Below are 18,713 nucleotides of genomic sequence, written 5' to 3' on the forward strand. Positions count from 1 at the left end.
CCAAATGATACAATGTTTAATTTTCTCTGTGCTGAGCAGTGTTGTGAAACTTTGGATGCCGTTTTTGTTTTTTGTCAGCGGAGAACGGCTCTGCACTGAATCATGGAAATGCCGGATTAAGCTTGTGAAGGGCATTGAATTGAGATTTATTTATTTTTTTACGATTAATCGTGCAGCTCTAAGTCTGCATTAAGAACCCCCCCCGAATTATATTAAAGGAAATATGGTTTTACCATGTGTGCAAGGGTGGGTGCTGGGCCCTGAATGCACACTGTGGGGATGTGTACCCACACCTGAATACCTATAAGAGTTGGCTGTGTTCTAGAGTCCATACAGCTGCTGGGTGTTCATTCATTGGGCTGCATTCATTCCGTTTCACTCGCAGAAACAATGGTCTCGTTCATGCCATGTAAATGAGGCCATAGTTTAATTTTACAGAACATTTCTGCATTCTACATGGTAAAAGTTTTGCAAGTATTCTGTAGAGTCAAACCAGTTAAGTCTGAGGCATCAGGTCACTTTTAGGTGAAGCTGAACATGTTGAAACTAGTATTTGGTAATTTGCTTTATTTGAATGTTGTCACTTTGATATTCTGCTTTCTGGCCAATCTGTGGTTTGCCATTGTTGGTCTGCTTTTGCAAACAAAAGTTGCATGGCTTTGTGTGGTTTCCAGACCTCTCTGTCATTGAGCTGTTTGACGCATGCAGCAAAAAAGAGAAGTTGGAATTCTTTCTTCTGAAAGCCAAAACATCAACGCGATGATGGTCAGGGAACTTTATAAGGAGGGCACAGCAATGGCAGCCCACATTTCTTTCAGAAGTGTATTGGAATAAATTGATTTCCTAAGTCGGCTCATGTATACACAAGGCTGAGTGTACTTGGGCATAATGCCAGGGTTTTCTCTACTCCTCCTGCAGATATTCATGAGTCATATGTCAACTGTCATTCCTCTCACCTCTGGACATTTTATACATTTTGTGAACTTTGTACTGCCCTCAACATACAGGGAAGGGGGATTGGGGCTAGCTAGAAGGGGACAGTTCTGTATATCTGCTGGATTATTGCACATGCGTGAAATGTAGCCCGACACGTCGTCTGTGCTCAGGCATCTAGTTCCACTCCTCAGCCAGGGGCCACGTCAGGAACTGTTCAGTGGTGCTGACATACATGAACTGTCATATAGCACAGGATCCCAGATGAGGTGCTTCAGAGACATTCAGGACTTACCTCTGCTTGATTTTGTATTTATCACAACCGTATATAGCCTTTAGTTTTAAATGTCTGGTAATTATTATTTTTTCTTTTTTTTAAACTTCAAGTGATCCTAAAGTCTGTTATTTTTAAAGAAAAAAAAAAAAAACGAAACATGTTATGCTTACCGGCATTACCTGCTCTGTGTAGTGGTTTTGCACAGAGCGACCCCGATCCTCCTCTTCTCGGGTCCCTTGCCAGCACTCCTGGCCCCTCCTGGCAAGTGCCCCCACAGCAAACCGCGATGATGGGCTCAGGTAAGTATTAGGGGGACTGCTGCACACAGAAAGTAAATCTTAATGCATAGAATGCATTAGGATGAAGAAAACCTTCTGCCTTTACAACCACTTTAAACTAGTTGTAAACCTTTTATACATATGCCAAGTGAAGTGACTGGCCTCAGGTGAAACCAATCCTTCTACATAAGTTGTACCTGTTTATCTGAAGTCTCTACATCCATCCATTCATAGTACAGAATTTATGAAGGTTGCCTGAGCTGCCCAAAAGGGGGCGGAGAGCGGAAGTTACACTCTGCAGAGCTCAATTAGGAGAGTTCTGAAATCTGATTGGAGGGAAGGGACACACTCCTCTTCACACAGGAACAGAGCTAAGAGGCTGCCTGCTGAAGATCCCTCCCTGTCACCTTTTTTCCCTCTTGGTGTTAGGAAAACTCGTCAGAAGGGATTCATGCTGATAGCAGAGGAATGAAGCGGGAGACAAATATTACATTTAGTGCTCTTAACTGAGAAAAGTACACACTACAGAGGGAAATGCTTTGTTTATATTTCATGCCTGAGGTTTACAACCACTTTAAGGGATAAACCTTAATCTACCTATACTCAAGATGGCCACTGCCAGAAATGCTTTCTCAGCAAAATAAAGGATGGAGACATGGATGGATGGGGAGTGTGCTTTGCTTTGATTATTAAAAATTTATTAAAAAGCATTTTTGATTTGTGGATGCAGTGCAGTTCCTCTTTACCATTGTAGTTAATTTACAACAATTCACATTAATGTAGCTACAAGGGATAGCATCAATAAAGCCTAATTGTTGTCATAATTGCTTCAGGCGTGTAGTGTGGAGATCTGTGTGTGAAGGGTGTGGCGTGTGTAAAGCAATACCTTGTTACAGTTGGTTATCTGTGGATAGCACCCTGGAGTGCAGCCAGATCAGTTAGTAAATACAGCTGGGCAGTGGGCACAGCTCCAACTACAACATCTACATCCTCTCTCCATCCAATAAAACTTTTTGTGGACAATTTCTTTTCTCTGCTATATTTGTAATTTACTTTCTGGATTTTTTTTTTATTTTTTATTAGATGAAATGTGTATTGATGGAATGTCAGTACTGTACTTGAATGTTAAATTCCAAAAGCAATAAAAACCGGCATGAGATTAAGGTTCTTAAAGGGTTTGCATAGGCATGGCTGAGATTTACTTCACACCTCCCTTGCTTCCTGTAGAGCATGTCCCTTTCTCCTTTTTACCTTGTCTCCTGTAATTCAGCAAAGGAGAACAAGGGCAGGGCTCACTATGGCAGTACAGTAGAGCAGAGGTGGGATTGTAAGCCTACAAGGAGAGAAGTGCTTGCCGCATTTCTGGCAGGACCAATTCTTTTTCTATACTTTTGTGTTTTTTAAAGCATAACACATGGGAACATGTGCAATGTATTGCAGAGATCACCCCCCCGATATACACATCACAAAATCCGTAGAACTGATGCAACAGTTTTTGTATGCCCCCCCCACTCCATCCACATTACCTCTTGATCCTATTAGGTTCATTTTTTTAAATTATCTATTTTATTAGGCCAAGTTAAAGTGGAACTTCAATCTCAACATCCTCTATTTTTTATAATCCTCATGCTGCTTTTTTTTTTAACCGTACTTTCTGGTTTCCATCCCTAGGCAAATTATCTCCTACATCCCAGGAGTCTTGGGAGGGAGGAGGAGTTTTCTCAGCTAAGCACACCCTCCTGCCTGCATGCCTGAACTAAGGGCAGATGGATTCCAGGAAGTAATGCTACATCTGCCCTTACTCAAGATGGCTACGGACTAAGATGCTTGGGGGTGTTTTTCAAAGTGATTTTTCAGCAAAACAAAGCATGGAAGACATGGATAGATGGGGAGACTTGGCTCTGAATACTAAACATGAATTGCATTTTTTTTTATTTTTGTTGTTCAGATAGTGTCATTCCACTTAAGGTTTAGTTACAGGGAGATAAAATATTTAAAACTGATAGAGGTGCTTTCAGCAGTCAGATTTATTCTCACGGCTTAAATATTTTTCCAAAGGTAAAAGAAGAGTGTCACTGTAAGCTGAGACTAATTGAAATGAGCCCCAGAGGTCTAATCATAATGTGCAAGACCTAAGCTGGCCTTAGGCCCCTTTCACACATACGGTCCGATCAGATCCACCTGTTAGTTATTCAGGCGGACCTGATCGGATGCCCCATGCAGCCCTATGGAGCAGCAGGTGTCAGCTGAGAAATGTCTGCTGACACCCGCTGCTATCTGATCTGATCCTGTCCGTGAAATCCGGACGGATTCCCCCGTAGAGGACAGCGGGGATCTATCTGACAGCTCTGTCTCTGCACACAGAGCTGTCATCCGCCTGCTCAGCGGTGATCGGTGGATTGATCCCCCACTGAGCAGAATGGAGTCCGGCGGAACGGACAGGTGTGAAAGGCGCCTTATACTGATTGAAATACATCAGGTTCAGCAGGGACTGACCGAATATTGATCAGTTTGGCCATTTCAGTCACGTTTTTTTGTCATCAGTTTTTCATTCTTTATATTCCGTTTGTCATCCGTTTGTTGTCCAATCTGTTTTTTTTAACGGATGAAAAATTGGGCTTTCACCCGTTCACAAATACTCATGTTGATGGAAGCGGATGAAAACGGAAGTAAATGAATGATTATCCATTTACAACCATTTTTCCATAGGAATGCATTGATGTCCGCTTTTCATCCGTTAACAGATAGATGAAAAACGGACGAACAGTCCGTATGTGTGAAAGTGGCCTTACACACTGGAAAACCTTGTTGATCAGTGGATGTAGCTGCTGATCGGTGTATTCTGACAGCTATGGGTTGTCCTAATAGGGAGAATTCCTCCATCCACCTCATTTTTGTGTTTCTTCTTTCCATTGGCTGAACTAAACCACCCCCCCCCCCCCCAAAAAAAAAAAACCGAATGGCCAGCTTTAGTGCCGGTTCACATATATATGCAATGTGGGAACCCTGAAAATCCACTGCGGGTTCCCACTTCACATTCAATTGGCAGGCAGTTCACACTGCCATATGCAAATTGCTGGGGGTGTCAATACAAAGTTAACGGCACCCCCCGGATCAGTTTGCATATCTCAGTCAGTGTATGGCAGGCTGATATAAGCTGCGGCTGGATGGGGCTGAATGCTGTACTGAGTGGTTGGGGCCCTATGCATTCAAAGATTCTGCTGTCCAACAGAGATGAGCTCATTATTGGGGTGCTTCTTCTGTACACCTCAATCGCAGGCCGGGGATGGTTTTATCAGTTTCTAAATAACCTTGCCTCATTGAAAGTGGGTTAGATTATTGTGATGGCCATCGGACAGAACATTTAGCAGCAGAAAAATAGCTCTGTAGGTGGAATCTCTAGATTGAAGGTGCATATTGCATCAATTAATGTTTTTCGTTTTTATTTTTGGCTTGAATTTTGCTTTAAAGCGTGACTCCACTTATGAGGAGAAAAAAAAACATTTCCCTCTGGGTGATCTCTGTACATTGAAGAGATTTTGTAACAAACTTTGTTGCAGATTCCTACTTTTTGTTGTTCTGAAGAAATCATTGTTTGTTCCTCTGTGCTGAGTGGGTCAAATGGGAGTAGCTTTATCATGATCTATCAGCTGTGGTGGCTGCAGGGCTCTGAGGAAAGCTACTGGGCCTGCATCCTTTTTAGACGTGTTGCTATTGGGAGTATCTCACTAAAAATGACATTTTTGTTGCAGGGGATGCCAGAAATCTGACTTGTATCTTAGTGCAGACTTCTGGGAAAATCGGTGAGCCAATCACACAAGCAGGAAATGTTTCTGGGGTGTGGTCAGTACACATTCTGTGTACAGAAGATCTCCAGGTAGCCATATTGCATTGCATTTTACAGAAAACTACAACACCTACAGATATAATAGAAATATTTAATAACATTCAATCACAATATGATTTGTGTCGCAATTGTAAAGCACAGTGGTGTAGTGGTTAGCACTTTCACCTAGCAGCAAGAGGGTCGCTGGTTCGAATCCCAACCATGACACTACCTGCCTGGAGTTTGCATGTTCTCCCTGTGCCTGCGTGGGTTTCCTCCGGGTACTCCGGTTTCCTCCCACACTCCAAAGGCATGCTGGTAGGTTAATTGGATCCTGTATAAAAACAATTGGCTCTACTATGTATGTATGTATGTAAGGGACCTTAGATTGTAAGCTTCTTGAGGGTAGGGACTGATGTGAATGTGCAATGTAAAAGCGCTGCTTAAATTGACAGCGCTATAGAAGTACCTGAAATAAATAAATAAATATTGTTTTCTCTTGCGTCCTCCGACAGTCGCCGCCTCTTCATATTCGTCACATATGGGGTATTAGACTTTGCTCCGAAGGAGTAGCTAGGCAACAGAATATGTTAACATTAAAGCTTTTAACATATCCCACCCTCAAGGGGTGGTCCCCTCAGTCAATACCCTCCTACTTCCTGCAACCATATCTCAGTTTCAATGTCTAGCTTGTCAGGAGTGGCTGGCTCTCTCTGTGCTGGGGCTTTGTGCCCCAGACTCTTTCTTCTTTTTTTGATTTTTTGTTTGAGTTTTCTCTCTACCTTTACTTAGCTGTTCTTTTTGTCAGCGTTAGTTCTTCGGATGAAGAGGATCATGCGGGCTGGGTCTCGGGCTGATCCCCCTGGTCGCAGGTCGTGGGTCAGTGGCTTCCCAGCTTGCCATCGAGCGTTCAGCCAGGTAAAGCTCCTGGCACAGTGAACGACCCATCCCTGTTCGGTGCAGGGATGATTGGTGAGGTGGCTACCTCACTGGACGCTGTGCGGTTTCTTAACCCCCATTCTGTGCGTCTTGTATGCGACTCTCCCTGCCTCATGTGCAGCGGCTTGTTCGCCTGTGCGGGTCCCCCACGCCATTGTGAGGTAAGTGTATCTATGTGGGGACCTGTCTGTCTGGGGGGGTGTCAGTCTGGGACTGTGTAACCTGCCTCTGTTCACACTGTTTGTCTCCCTATCACTCGGCTGCATGCTGTGGGCTGCAAGGGGGGGGGGGGGGAGCTGTGTGACACTGTGTGTGTCAGCCTTGTCAGTGTGAGAAGCTGTGTGCTGTGGGGCATGTTTTTGGGCATGTTTGGGCACTATACAGCGATCGCTGCGGCGATCTGACATGTTTTTTTATAATGACATGTGTGCATTACTGTACTGTGGAGCGGCGGTTTCGGCGCCAAACGGCGCCATTTTGCCTACACTCGCTCCGGCCGCATGTTCTACATGCATGGCGGCCATTTTCTTGTAGCCTCCCATAGGCTTTCATAGAGCGCCCTGGCAGCATCACTTCCTCTTCTCCAGGAACACCGATCGAGGCAGCAGCAGCGGCGAGGGTCTCCTCAGGTTATATCCTTCCTATCCATTGCCTGTGTCAGTTTTATTGTCCCTGTGGGGGTCTCATTGTGCTTGTGTGTGGTGCGGTGGGCTGCGCTCGCCGCGCTTGTTAAAGGGGCAGTTAACCCTTTATTATCCGGCATTTGTAATAGGGGCAATGGATTCTCAGGAGGGCAAATTTCCTACCGCCTTGGTGGAAAGCCAGGGGACCGCTGTTTCCCCCCCCAGGGGGGGATTTAGCCACTATTGTGGCTGGCCTTGCTGCTCAGGTGCAGATGCTGGTGGCTGCTCAATCTACTAAAAGACCCAGAATTTCTCTTTCCTCTGATTCTGAGGGTGAAGGTGATGGGGCTGTTATGGCGGGGGCCTCCTTATCGGGGGGCCCGCTCCTCCCTGGATCTAGTGGGGTCCGAGGTGGAGGCTGAAGTTGAAGGGGTTGATAATTCTCCCCCCTGGCTCGCCTGAAGAGCTTGCAATCATGGATGAATTGATTGCTTCCATAAAACAAACGCTGCGTTTGCAGGATGAAGTGTGTCCCCCCGCTGCTTTGGCGGCTTATGGGACGCAGAGAAAACGCAGGACGCCGCAGGTTTTTCCCTGCAATGATGATTTTCAGCGCGCTGTTAAGGAACAATGGCGCAATCTGCGCAAACCTTTTGCTGTACCAAGTAGGTTCAAGCTGCGTTATCCTTTCTCGCCTTCCACTGATGAAAGGTGGTGTGTACCACCCCCAGTGGATCACGCAATTGCGGTTTTAAACAAATCCACTGCGATTCCTGCAGAGGATTCCCCTGTGTTCCGTGATGCCACGGATAGGAGATTGGAGTCTCTTGCCCGTCATACTTACTCTGTTACGGGTTCTATGCTTAAGGCTCTGTTTGCCTCTCTCATGGCGGCCCAGGCGGTCGCAAGTTGGACGCAGATGCTTAGGCGCGTCCTAGTGGCCGATTCGGCCTCGCCGGCGACCCTGGATATGGTGGATCAAATCCACCAGGGTGTCATGTATCTGTGTGATGCGGACTTGGACCTAGTCCCATTGGCTGCACGTGTGCACAGCGTGGCGGTGTTGTCTCGCCGCCTGGTTTGGTTGAAATGTTGGTCGGTGGACCAGTCTTCACGTAAGACCTTAGCCAATCTGCCTTATGATGGGTCTCGCCTTTTTTGGGGAGTCCTTGGATGTGTTGATTAAGGGGATCACCGGAGGTAAGAGCACTCTCTTGCCCCATTTCCCCAAGGCTAAGGGGGCTTCTGGGAAGAAGCATGCTAATTTTCGGCCCCCTCAGGGGTCCTTTCGTGCATTTCGGTCGCACTACAAGGGCAAACCGTTCAAAGGTCAAGGCTCTCAGAAGAAGCCCTGGTCTGGAAAACAGAAGTCCGGTCAATCCGGATCCGCAGCCCATAACAGTGCGGCCTGAAGGGGCGCCCTCACCCAGTTTTGGGGTGGGGGGACGCTTGCTCGGTTTTCTTCAGCCCTGGTTGGCCCGCGTGCGGGACAGATGGGTTCAGGAGATCGTTCGATCTGGTTACAAGATCGAGTTTCTCTCTCGGCCGGAGAGCAGATTTTTTCCCTCAAATCTTCAACTGTCTCCAGAGCGTTTACGGGACCTGCACCTGGCGGTGCGGGACCTGCGGGCTCAGGGAGTGGTAGTTCCGGTGCCTCATCGGGACAGATTTCGGGGGTTTTATTCCAATCTGTTCACCGTGCCCAGAAAGGAGGGCAAGGTTCGTCCAATTCTGGACTTTAAGGCTCTGAACCGCTCTGTGCGGATTCGCAAGTTCCGCATGGAATCCCTGCGGTCGGTGGTGGCTGCCCTGGTTCCGGGGGAATTCATGGCCTCCATCGATTTGAAGGATGCGTATCTTCACATCCCCATTTTCGAGGGTCACCAGAGGTACCTTCGATTTGCCATTGCGGAGGATCACTACCAGTTCGTGGCGTTGCCCTTTGGTCTCGGCTCCGCGGGTCTTCACCAAGGTGCTTGCACCGGTTCTGGCATTATTGAGGGCCCAGGGCATTTCTGTCCTGGGGTATCTGGACTACATTCTGGTTCGGTCTGCGACCAGCCAGGGTCTGGAGAAGGACCTGTCTGTCACGATGCAAACTCTGCAGGAGTTTGGTTGGATGATAAATTTTCCAAAGTCGACACTGAGTCCGTCGGTTCGTCTTCCCTACCTGGGAATGATTCTGGACTCGGTGCAGGCGAAGGTCTTCCTGCCGGAAGACAAACTCCGAACTCTTCAGGAGGAAGTCAGGTCCCTCAGGGACGTTCCGCACTCGTCTCTGCGGACGTGCATGAGATGTCTGGGATTGATGGTCTCGGCCTTCGAGGCGATTCCCTTCGCCCAGTTTCACGCGCGGGGTCTCCAAGCGGAGATCCTGTCCATGTGGGACGGGCGACCTCAATCTCTGGATCTTCAAATCTCGTTGAGTCATCGCACCAGAAGAGACCTTCTGTGGTGGCTCCAGTCCCCGATGGTGTCCGGGGGCAAGTCGTTTCGTCCTATCTCGTGGACGGTGATCACCACGGATGCCAGCCTGTCGGGCTGGGGTGGTGTTCTGGGTGTTCTGTCCGCCCAGGGAACTTGGTCGGAGGGGGAGTCTTCCCTTCCGATCAACATTCTGGAATTGCGTGCGATAAATCTGTCTTCATCGCTGGACGGACCGGCTGCAGGGCTGCCCGGTTCGGGTGCAGACGGACAATGCCACGGTGGTGGCCTACATCAACCACCAAGGGGGCACCAGGAGTGCCCGAGCGGCTCGAAGTGGCCGACATTCTGTCTTGGGCCGAGACTCATGTCCCGGCGATAACGGCGGTTCACATTCCGGGGGTGGAGAACTGGCAGGCGGACTATCTGAGTCGCCAGACCCTGGATCAGGGGGAATGGTCTCTCCACCCGGCTGTCTTCCAGTTGTTGTGCGCGAAGTGGGGTCTTCCAGATGTGGACCTGTTCGCATCTCGTCTCAACAACAAGGTGAGAAGGTTCGTGGCAAGGACGCGCGACCCTCGGGCAGACGCGTCGGACGCGTTAGTGGCCCCGTGGCATCAGTACAAGCTGATGTACGCGTTTCCACCGATTCAGTTGCTGTCCAGGTTCCTTCGCAGGTTACACTCGGAACGCAGCACGGTGATTCTTGTGGCACCGGACTGGCCTCGCCGGTCCTGGTATGCAGACCTCGTGAATCTGGCGGTCGACGCCCCGTGGCGTCTGCCTCTTCGAGACGATCTCCTGTCTCAAGGACCGATATACCATCCTGCTTTACAGTCGCTGGCTTTGACGGCCTGGCTGTTGAGACCGAGGTCCTGAAGGAGAAGGGTCTCTCCCCAGAGGTCGTTCATACTTTGATCAACGCGAGGAAGTCTTCCTCGGGGAAGGTTTATTACCGTACTTGGAAGGCCTATTTTGCCTGGTGTGAGTCCAGGGGGTTTTCACCCCGCACGTACTCGGTTTCCCGAGTGCTGTCCTTCCTTCAAACGGGTGTCGATCAGCGTTTGGCGCTGGCTACGATAAAGGGTCAGGTGTCTGCGCTGGCCGTTCTGTTTCAACGTCCCGTGGCTTCCAACTCCTTGGTTGGCACTTTTGTTCAGGGAGTGCGGCATCTGGTTCCTCCTAGGAGGGATCCTCTGCCCCCTTGGGACTTGAATCTCGTTCTATCTGTGTTACAACGTGCTCCTTTTGAACACATCAGGGAGATCTCGTTGTCTATGTTGTCCAAAAAGGTCGCCTTTTTGGTTGCGATCACTTCGGCTCGCAGAGTGTCGGAGCTGGCGGCTTTGTCCTGCAAGTCTCCGTATCTGGTTATTCATTTGGATAAGGTGGTCTTGCGACCTAATCCTTCTTTTCTTCCGAAGCGAGTTTCGGAATTCCATCTTAATGAGGATATTGTCTTGCCTTCGCTGTGCGCGAAGCCTAAACATCCAAAGGAGGTGAGACTACATTCTTTGGATGTTGTTCGGGCGATAAGGGTTTACCTTAAATCGACTGAGTCTTTTCGAAAGACGGACTCCTTGTTTGTTCTTCCAGAGGGTCCTCGGAAGGGCATGGCGGCGTCGGCCTCTACCATCGCCAAATGGATCAGGCAGACCATTGAACAGGCCTATGCCTTGCAGGGGAAGGTTCCCCCGGTGCCTGTGAAGGCGCACTCTACTAGATCTCTGAGTACGTCTTGGGCCTGTCGTCATGGGGCTTCTGTAGCCCAGGTGTGTAAGGCGGCGACTTGGTCGACCGTGCACACTTTCACAAAATTCTACAAAGTAGATGTTCAGGCATCGGCGGATGCTTCCTTTGGCCGCAAGGTTCTTAGTGCGGCAATTCCCTAGGGTCCCTTGTTGGGGACCTCTGGCTGTTGGGATAAGTTTTTTATCCCCTGGTTATTTGTCTTTTCCTGGGTTGTTGCTCCTGTTGAGCAATTATTTTTCCTGTAGCCCAGCTGGTTTCCTTCCTTTGGTAAGGTTCCTTTCTTTGATACGGAGACTGCGTTGCCTTTCGGCGCGGATGCGTTTCCCACCCCTCATGTTTGCACTGCTTTGGGACGTCCCCATATGTGACGAATATGAAGAGGCGGCGACTGTCGGAGGACGTAAGAGAAAACTGAATTTTTGTAAAATCTTACCTGTAAAATTCCTTTCTCTGAGTCCTCCGACAGTCGCCGCCCCCGCCCCTCTTTTGGGGTTTGGTTGTATACTCTACTGCTATTCCACTGAAACTGAGATATGGTTGCAGGAAGTAGGAGGGTATTGACTGAGGGGACCACCCCTTGAGGGTGGGATATGTTAAAAGCTTTAATGTTAACATATTCTTTTGCCTAGCTACTCCTTCGGAGCAAAGGCTAATACCCCATATGTGACGAATATGAAGAGGCGGCGACTGTCGGAGGACTCGGAGAAAGGAATTTTACAGGTAAGATTTTACAAAAATTCAGTTTTTTCATTATTTGCTGATTTCCCCCCCCCCCCCCCCCCCGAGAGTGCAGTTATCCGCTTTAAGTACTTTTTTTCCAGTCACCGGCCCAGAGCAAGCATGCAGTAAATGAGTGTCAGAGAAGTTGAGGTTCACATCCGTTTTTGTTTTTTGGTCAGTGGCTTGAAAATCATTGAAACGAAGTGCATGTTTACACTGGTGCAATCAGTGCTAGTTCCCGCATGGCACCAGAATCCCACACTGAGATCTGCGAATTGCTGGGGGTGTCAATGTAAAGTAAATGACACCCCCAGATTGGTTCGCAGATGGCAGTGCGAACTGTAAAATGGTGCAGGAATTGGATCGCATAGATGTGAACACCCCATGTGATCCGATTCCAGTGTGAACTAAATAAAATAGGTCCTGCACCATTTTGGTGTGAATTTCGATATGATTTCAGCCATACATTTTGTATGGCTGAAATTGCATCGCATGTGATCTGCAAAGCAATGTGGTGCAAATCACATGCGATGTCTGGCATCGCACTAGTGTGAACCGGCACTAAAGCTTCAGGATGATGGCCAGGGACCATGGCAGCCTCAATTTAATTCTCCAAGTTCCTTTTAGGGCTACATTTACACCAGTGATTAGGGCTAGGTCAGATAGTAGTGGTTGGAGTCAGAGGTTCCTCTCTGCGGATCTCAGTGGCTAGGTGCGGACGCAGGCCCTGCTCATTATAATGACAGGTCACTGGCAGCCTCAGCTGTTCGCTGCTCTGCACTGCCTGCATTCCACTATAAATGTAGGTAACTTGATGATTCCTGTTAACCCTCTCGTCTGTTTTTTGGGTATGACTGACAATTTGGGAGTAACTTGCAATGTCGCGCTCTTATTTGATACATGGAAGTATTGTGCTCAGTTTGACGTTAGAAATCCACATTTGTCTATTTAAACTGTTCACACAGGAAGTTCTTTAGGAGTATAAATTATAGTGACTCTATGGATCTTATCCGATACTTGCACTCAAGTGCTCACCGATGCCAATCCCTGATATGGTGCAGTGCGATTTGAGCCCATACAAAATGAAAAGGCTCAAATCGCACTGCAAAGAATTGCATGTGATTAGAACAGGAATGCAATGCAATTCCTGTCCGAATCGCATGCAGTTTCCCGTACCATTCCTTTGTGAACCCAGGCGTGGTGCGGGAAACCGCATGTGATTCAGACAGGAATTGCACCTGTTCAAATCGCATGTGATTTTTTTTTTTTTTGCAATGCGATGTGACCCTGTTCATTTTGTATGGGCTCAAAACGCACCAGAAAGGTATTGGAGCATTTGCACGAGTACAAGTACTGGTTCAACTCAAGTGAAAAGGGCATATATAAACCAATTGTTTTCCATGCACCCTTGCATTGAACATGCATTGTTGCATGTAGATCAAGAAAGATGGTGGTAACGAGCCTTAAGGATCCTAGTTGTAAAGCGCTTGGTATGGTGTGACCATCGCCCCCCTCATACATTTTATAAAGCATGGCATTTTTCTTGTTTAGGGACTCTGAAACAATTGAAGCGTCATTTAAATTTTAGAATGGGGAGGGAAAGCTGGCAGGAGAGCCATTGTCACCCGATTTCTGGAAGGCCTGACTGCCTCCTCCACCAATCATGGGGTGTTCTCTGCAGCATCATTGGATGTAGGGCCTATCGTGGTCTGAATTTTATGAATGGACCATAAATGCAGGCACAGAGTGGAGAAAATACTGCAGTACCTGCATTCCATTGTAAATGGGGGCCTGAATTTTGTTTTTATCATGGAGTTTTTTTTTTTTCAGCACGATCAGCAAAGAAATAGACCATGTGATCTGGGTCTATTCTGCCCATAGGCAGTGTCTGGCTTTGTTCTGGAAGGCAGTTGGGTGGTCTTGTACCCCCCTGGGCAGCTATTGGGTCAGCGCAGGGTTTCTCTCTCCAGTTTGCAGAGAGTTGTCTGTGTGATGACAGGATAATGGCTGAGAAACTTTAGAGTAAAGGTCATTCTAATTTAGCACATCCTTGTGGAGTGACAGGAGAATGTGGATGGAGCTGACAGTGGCTTTCTATCTCTGCCACCCACTTGGCTCTATTTCCTGCAATTTTATAGATATGTGGGAACAACAGATATCCGTATGCTTCCAGAGCACAACGCTAAAGCTTTCACTGTCCCCATTGTATTTCATCAATTTCAAACTTGTAATTCTCTGCTTGTACAAAACTTTCTGTGACTGTTCATTGGAGTGCAAAACCTGAAGTTCGCAGTGATGGCAGTTTGCCTCTAAAGCATGTGTATGTATGAATGCGAGTTATGCTGGCCGTACACTACAGGAAAATCGGCTGAAATTTGGTCATTTGGACAGTAGTTTAATTTTTCGGCCAGTTAACCACTTAAGCCCCAGTAGATTTTACCCCCTTCCTGACCAGGGCCTATTTTGCGATTCGGCACTGCGTGATTTTAACGGACAATTGCGCAGTCGTGTGACGCTGTACCTAAACGAATTTGACGTCCTTTTTTTCCCACAAACAGAGCTTTCTTTTGGTGGTATTTGATCACCTGTGCGATGTTTTGATCATGCGCTATAAACAAAAAAAGAGCGACAATTTTGCAAAAATTCCGTTATTTTTCACATTTTTTTTATATGAAATTCCCCCAAAAAAATGTAAAAATCAAAATTGTTTAACATTTTAGGCCAATTTGTTTACTGCTACATATGTTTGGTAAAAAAAATCTCAAAAAGCGTATTTTGATTGGTTTGCGCAAAAGTTATTGCGTTTTACTAAGGGAAATATTTTTGTAATTTTTTTTTAACGAGTAATGGTGGCGATCTGCGTTTTTTTTTTGCGGGACTGCGACATTGCGGCGGACAGATCGGACCCTTGATTGACATTTTTGACACTTTTTTTGGGGGGGGTACCAGTGACATTACTGCAGTAATCAGTGCTATACATATGCACTGTTACTGTAAAAATGACACTGGGAGGGAAGGGGTTAACTTTATTGGAGAGGGAGAGGTTAAGTGTGTCCCTAGGGGCGTGTTTCTAACTGTGATTGGATGTGGCTGTGTGTGTAACAGCACAGATCAAAGGTCCTACATGGCAGGACCGTATGATCTGTGCTTTTACACAGTGGAGAATGACAGGCGGCTTTGTTTATATTAGCCGCCTGCCTTTCTCCCTCTCCACCCGACGATCGCGAGTGACCGGCGGACATCCGCCTTATATGTATTGTATATGGTCAGCAAGCAGTTAAAATGGTTCTAAATGCTGAAGGTTTTTTTACATACATTCATTTTTTGTATGAAGGTAAATAAGCCTTTTGTGTGCAGCATCTCCCCCCTCCCCCCAATACTTACCCGAGCTCCCTTTTGATCCAGTGATGTGCATGAAAGCATTGGCTCTCTGGGGACCTTCCTTCTCCATTGGCTGGTACAATTGCAGCCAGTGAAGAGAGGGAAGGGTGGGGCTGAGCCTCTGCTCTGTGTCTGAATGGTCACAGAGCAGTTGATTGGGAACCCACCTGCTTGGGTGCCCCATTGCAAGCTGCATGTTCTGGGGGCTCTCAACATGAGGGAGGGGCCAGGAGTGCCAGCGGGGGACCTAAGAAGATCAGGGCTGCTCTATGCAAAACTACTGCACAGAGCAGGCAAGTATGACCTGTTTGTTTTAAAAAAAAAAAAAAAAACATGCCTTTTTAATATCACTTTATGTTCTCACAGTAGAGAATATTAATGTCTAGTACACACAATCAGAAAATCGGACAAAAAAATACCATTTGTCTATCGTTCATTGACAGACGCAGCTCCATATTCTTCTTATCCATTGGGTTATGCTGTCCCCTACAGGAGGACACTAGGTATGAAAAACCTTTACCACGCCTATGTGGCAGTCCCTGAAGGCATAAACCCACTCACTCTGCTATAGGATTCAGTTTTTCTGCCTAGTTTAGGAGTAGGCCCTCGTTCCCGGCTGGGACTTAGCTTGTTTTTTTTTTTTTTTTTATTTTAAAGGGAATCTTTGTTAAAATTTTAATTTTTTAGCTAGCTATGTTTCTGAGAGAACTGCAATCAACAGACGGACTGGGTTTCGGCCTGGATATCCTAGATCCTTAAGGTCTTCAAGTCCCGCCAGTGAGTGTGCAGTGTGTGCAGCTTATAGCCCTGCGCTAGGCCTCTCTATGACAGAGCCCCAATAAACAGGGGCTGGAGCGCGAGTGAAACAGCTTGCTGGGACGCACACGACCTGCTCCAGTAAGGGGGGTGGAGGATGCGGTTGTGATGACTGGGCTGTCCGGATTGCACACGGGGTTCTTTGAGAAAGTTCCTGGCCCTCTGGGGGTTAGTGATTGGGGCAGGGATTTCCTTTGGGCTCCCTGCGGTGGTTATAGGCTTGGGGGGGGGGGGGGGGAGCGGATGTTTCTGTCCAAGCTGACAGAGCTGACAGCGGTTTTGCGACTGGATCGGGCCACAAATTTAGGCAGCGGCTTTGCGGCATACTCGTGGCTGGCACTCGTGGCTGGCTGTCCGAGCTGCTGACGGAGCTGCTAACCAGGCTATTTGAGCTGCTGACCAGGATGATGGAGCCGCGGATGATCGTCCCTTTACAGGGGACCGCCTATTTGGGTCTTTGTTGGATGAACTGACCAGAGGACTCACAGGTGGTAAGAGTACTCTTCTTCCTCTATCCGCTAAGGGCAAGTCACCGCATAATAGACAGGGCCCTTATTTTTCAGCACATAGGTGGCCCCTTCGTGCTTTTGGCAAGGAAAGGACCTAAGCCATTTAGGTCACCTGGGGGTTCCAAGAAGACGTGGTCGGGTAAACCCAGAACAGGCCCCTCCAGATCTGCGGACAAATCTCCGTCTGCATGAAGGGACACCCTCGTGGGGTGGGGTGGTGGGGGGGTTGTCTTAGTTGTCTGTCCGGAACCAGGGACCTACTTCAGGACAAATGGGCCCACGAGCTGCTCCGATCGGGTTACAAGATCAAATTCCGGTCCTGACTGTCGGGCAGAACCATAGCAGGACCATATGATCTCTGCTGTTACACAGGGAAGAATGACAGGCGGCTTTGTTTACATTGGCCGCCTGCCTTTCTCCCTCTGTAACTGACGATCGTGAGTGACCGCTGGTCACTCATGCTGAGGTGTCCGTGATCGAGTGGGGGCGGGACCGCGCCTCTGGCGGCGCGCTCGCCCCCTATTGGCTCACAGGCTAGTGACGTACCGGTATGTCACTTTGCCTGCACGGGGCTGACCGCCGCAGTATATGTACTTGAGGCGGTCGGCAAGCGGTTAAGAATATGAAGCTGTGTCTGTCAATCAACTTCAGAGAAAAGGATTTTACGGTAAGTCAACAATCCCAGTTTTTCAAAGTTTTTCGTATGATAAGATAGAAATGGAGAAGAAAGGAAAAGTAGAAAACTAGCCAGCTGGCTATCCAATCTCATTATCCTACTGTATAATGTAAGGCCACGGGGAAGATCACAAAAAGGGTTGTAGTGTACGGGAGGACAAAAAAACAAAACAATCTAGGTATACAAGTCCATGAACCTGGTGTGATTCTTGTGAAGGCTTGTAGGGCTTTTTCATTAGTATTTGAACAGGCAAATGTTAGATTTTCATTGAAATAGTACTTGCAGATAAAGTGGATATGCTTGAATAGAATTCCTATTTTCTTTTTCAGTAATTTGCTCAAATATGAATGAGTAGGTGTAATGTGGTTTGCAAAAAGTACAGTAAGTATACCATTGTCTTGAGAAGCTGGTATTGCTTCGTTAAGCGTCAATCACTTGAAGAGGTTTACCAGTCTGACATTTGATCACCTCTCCATGCAAAATTCCTTCAGGTGCAAGAGGTTTGTGGGTTTCTTCCATGAATTGCCAGGTTCAAATTCCCCCACAAAATTTCAATGGGATTCCAATCAGGGCTTTGAATAGGCCAGTCCATAATCCATTCCTTATTTTTAAACCATGATTTGGTGGGTTTTTTAAAAAAGCATGCTTGAGATTGTTGAAAGCTCCGTTTCTGGTTGTACTCCAGGTTTCGGCGAGAGTTTGGGTTTACATCCTTAGGCAGGCCATACACTGTGTTTGACTCTTGGCTGGTTCCTGAGGTTCGAACTCTTGTACGGGCAGGCTGAATGTACCAAGTTCCATTGATCAACTTGGGTACAATCAGCTTGCTATTACCTGCTATTATCAAGTAGACCAAGTGACTGACAGAAGTAAATATGAATAGTCTTTAAAAGAAAAAAAGGATCCACAATTTATGTGTAATAAAATAGAGATCTGATATGGCAAACATGTAAGAACTGAGATGGAAATTTAAATATGCACTCATTTCCTTTTAACCCCAGCCCCCCCTCTTCTATTGTACATGAATCTTACATAGATGGAAATTCTTGGTAATGGGATTACCAGCTCATCTCATGAAAGAAACTCATTCTCCAGATGACATTTCTGTTTCCTTCCTTTTATAGGCAGAGGGCTGACCAGCCATGAACTCGTAACTGGTGTCATAAAGGGGTTGGTGTGTCAAAGTTACAATTTCTTAGCAGCAAGTAAACTTTTTAAATTCCTTTTTTATTTGGCTGTTCAGTTCGTTTGTGTTTTCAGAGATCTAGAAGAACTTAGTGGTTGGATGAAGATTGATAGGCGTGATGCGAGTCTTGCTAGAGTCAGATCCTCTTTCATACTGAAATTGCTAGTGATTAAGTCAGTTATTTCTTTGGTGGCTCTGTCTAGACTCAGTACTATGGTAATGATTATAGCAGGGTCTGTCATCACCCTACTGTATGTGTATGTATATGTATGTGTGTATATATATATATATATATATATATATATATATATATATATATATATATATATATATATATATATATATAATCTCATTTATTTGTGACTTGTGAGGC

General features: G+C 47.0%; 1 protein-coding gene across 5 annotated transcripts in view; it reads left to right on the top strand.

Annotated features, from left to right (window-relative positions):
- The window catches only part of VCL (vinculin), a 139,383-nt gene that overhangs the window by 31,741 nt on the left and 88,929 nt on the right, over nucleotides 1-18,713 (top strand). The gene's annotated exons all lie outside the window — the stretch shown is intronic.

The sequence above is a fragment of the Pelophylax lessonae genome (assembly GCF_965119305.1).
Source record: "Pelophylax lessonae genome assembly, chromosome: 9".
NCBI lineage: Eukaryota > Metazoa > Chordata > Amphibia > Anura > Ranidae > Pelophylax > Pelophylax lessonae.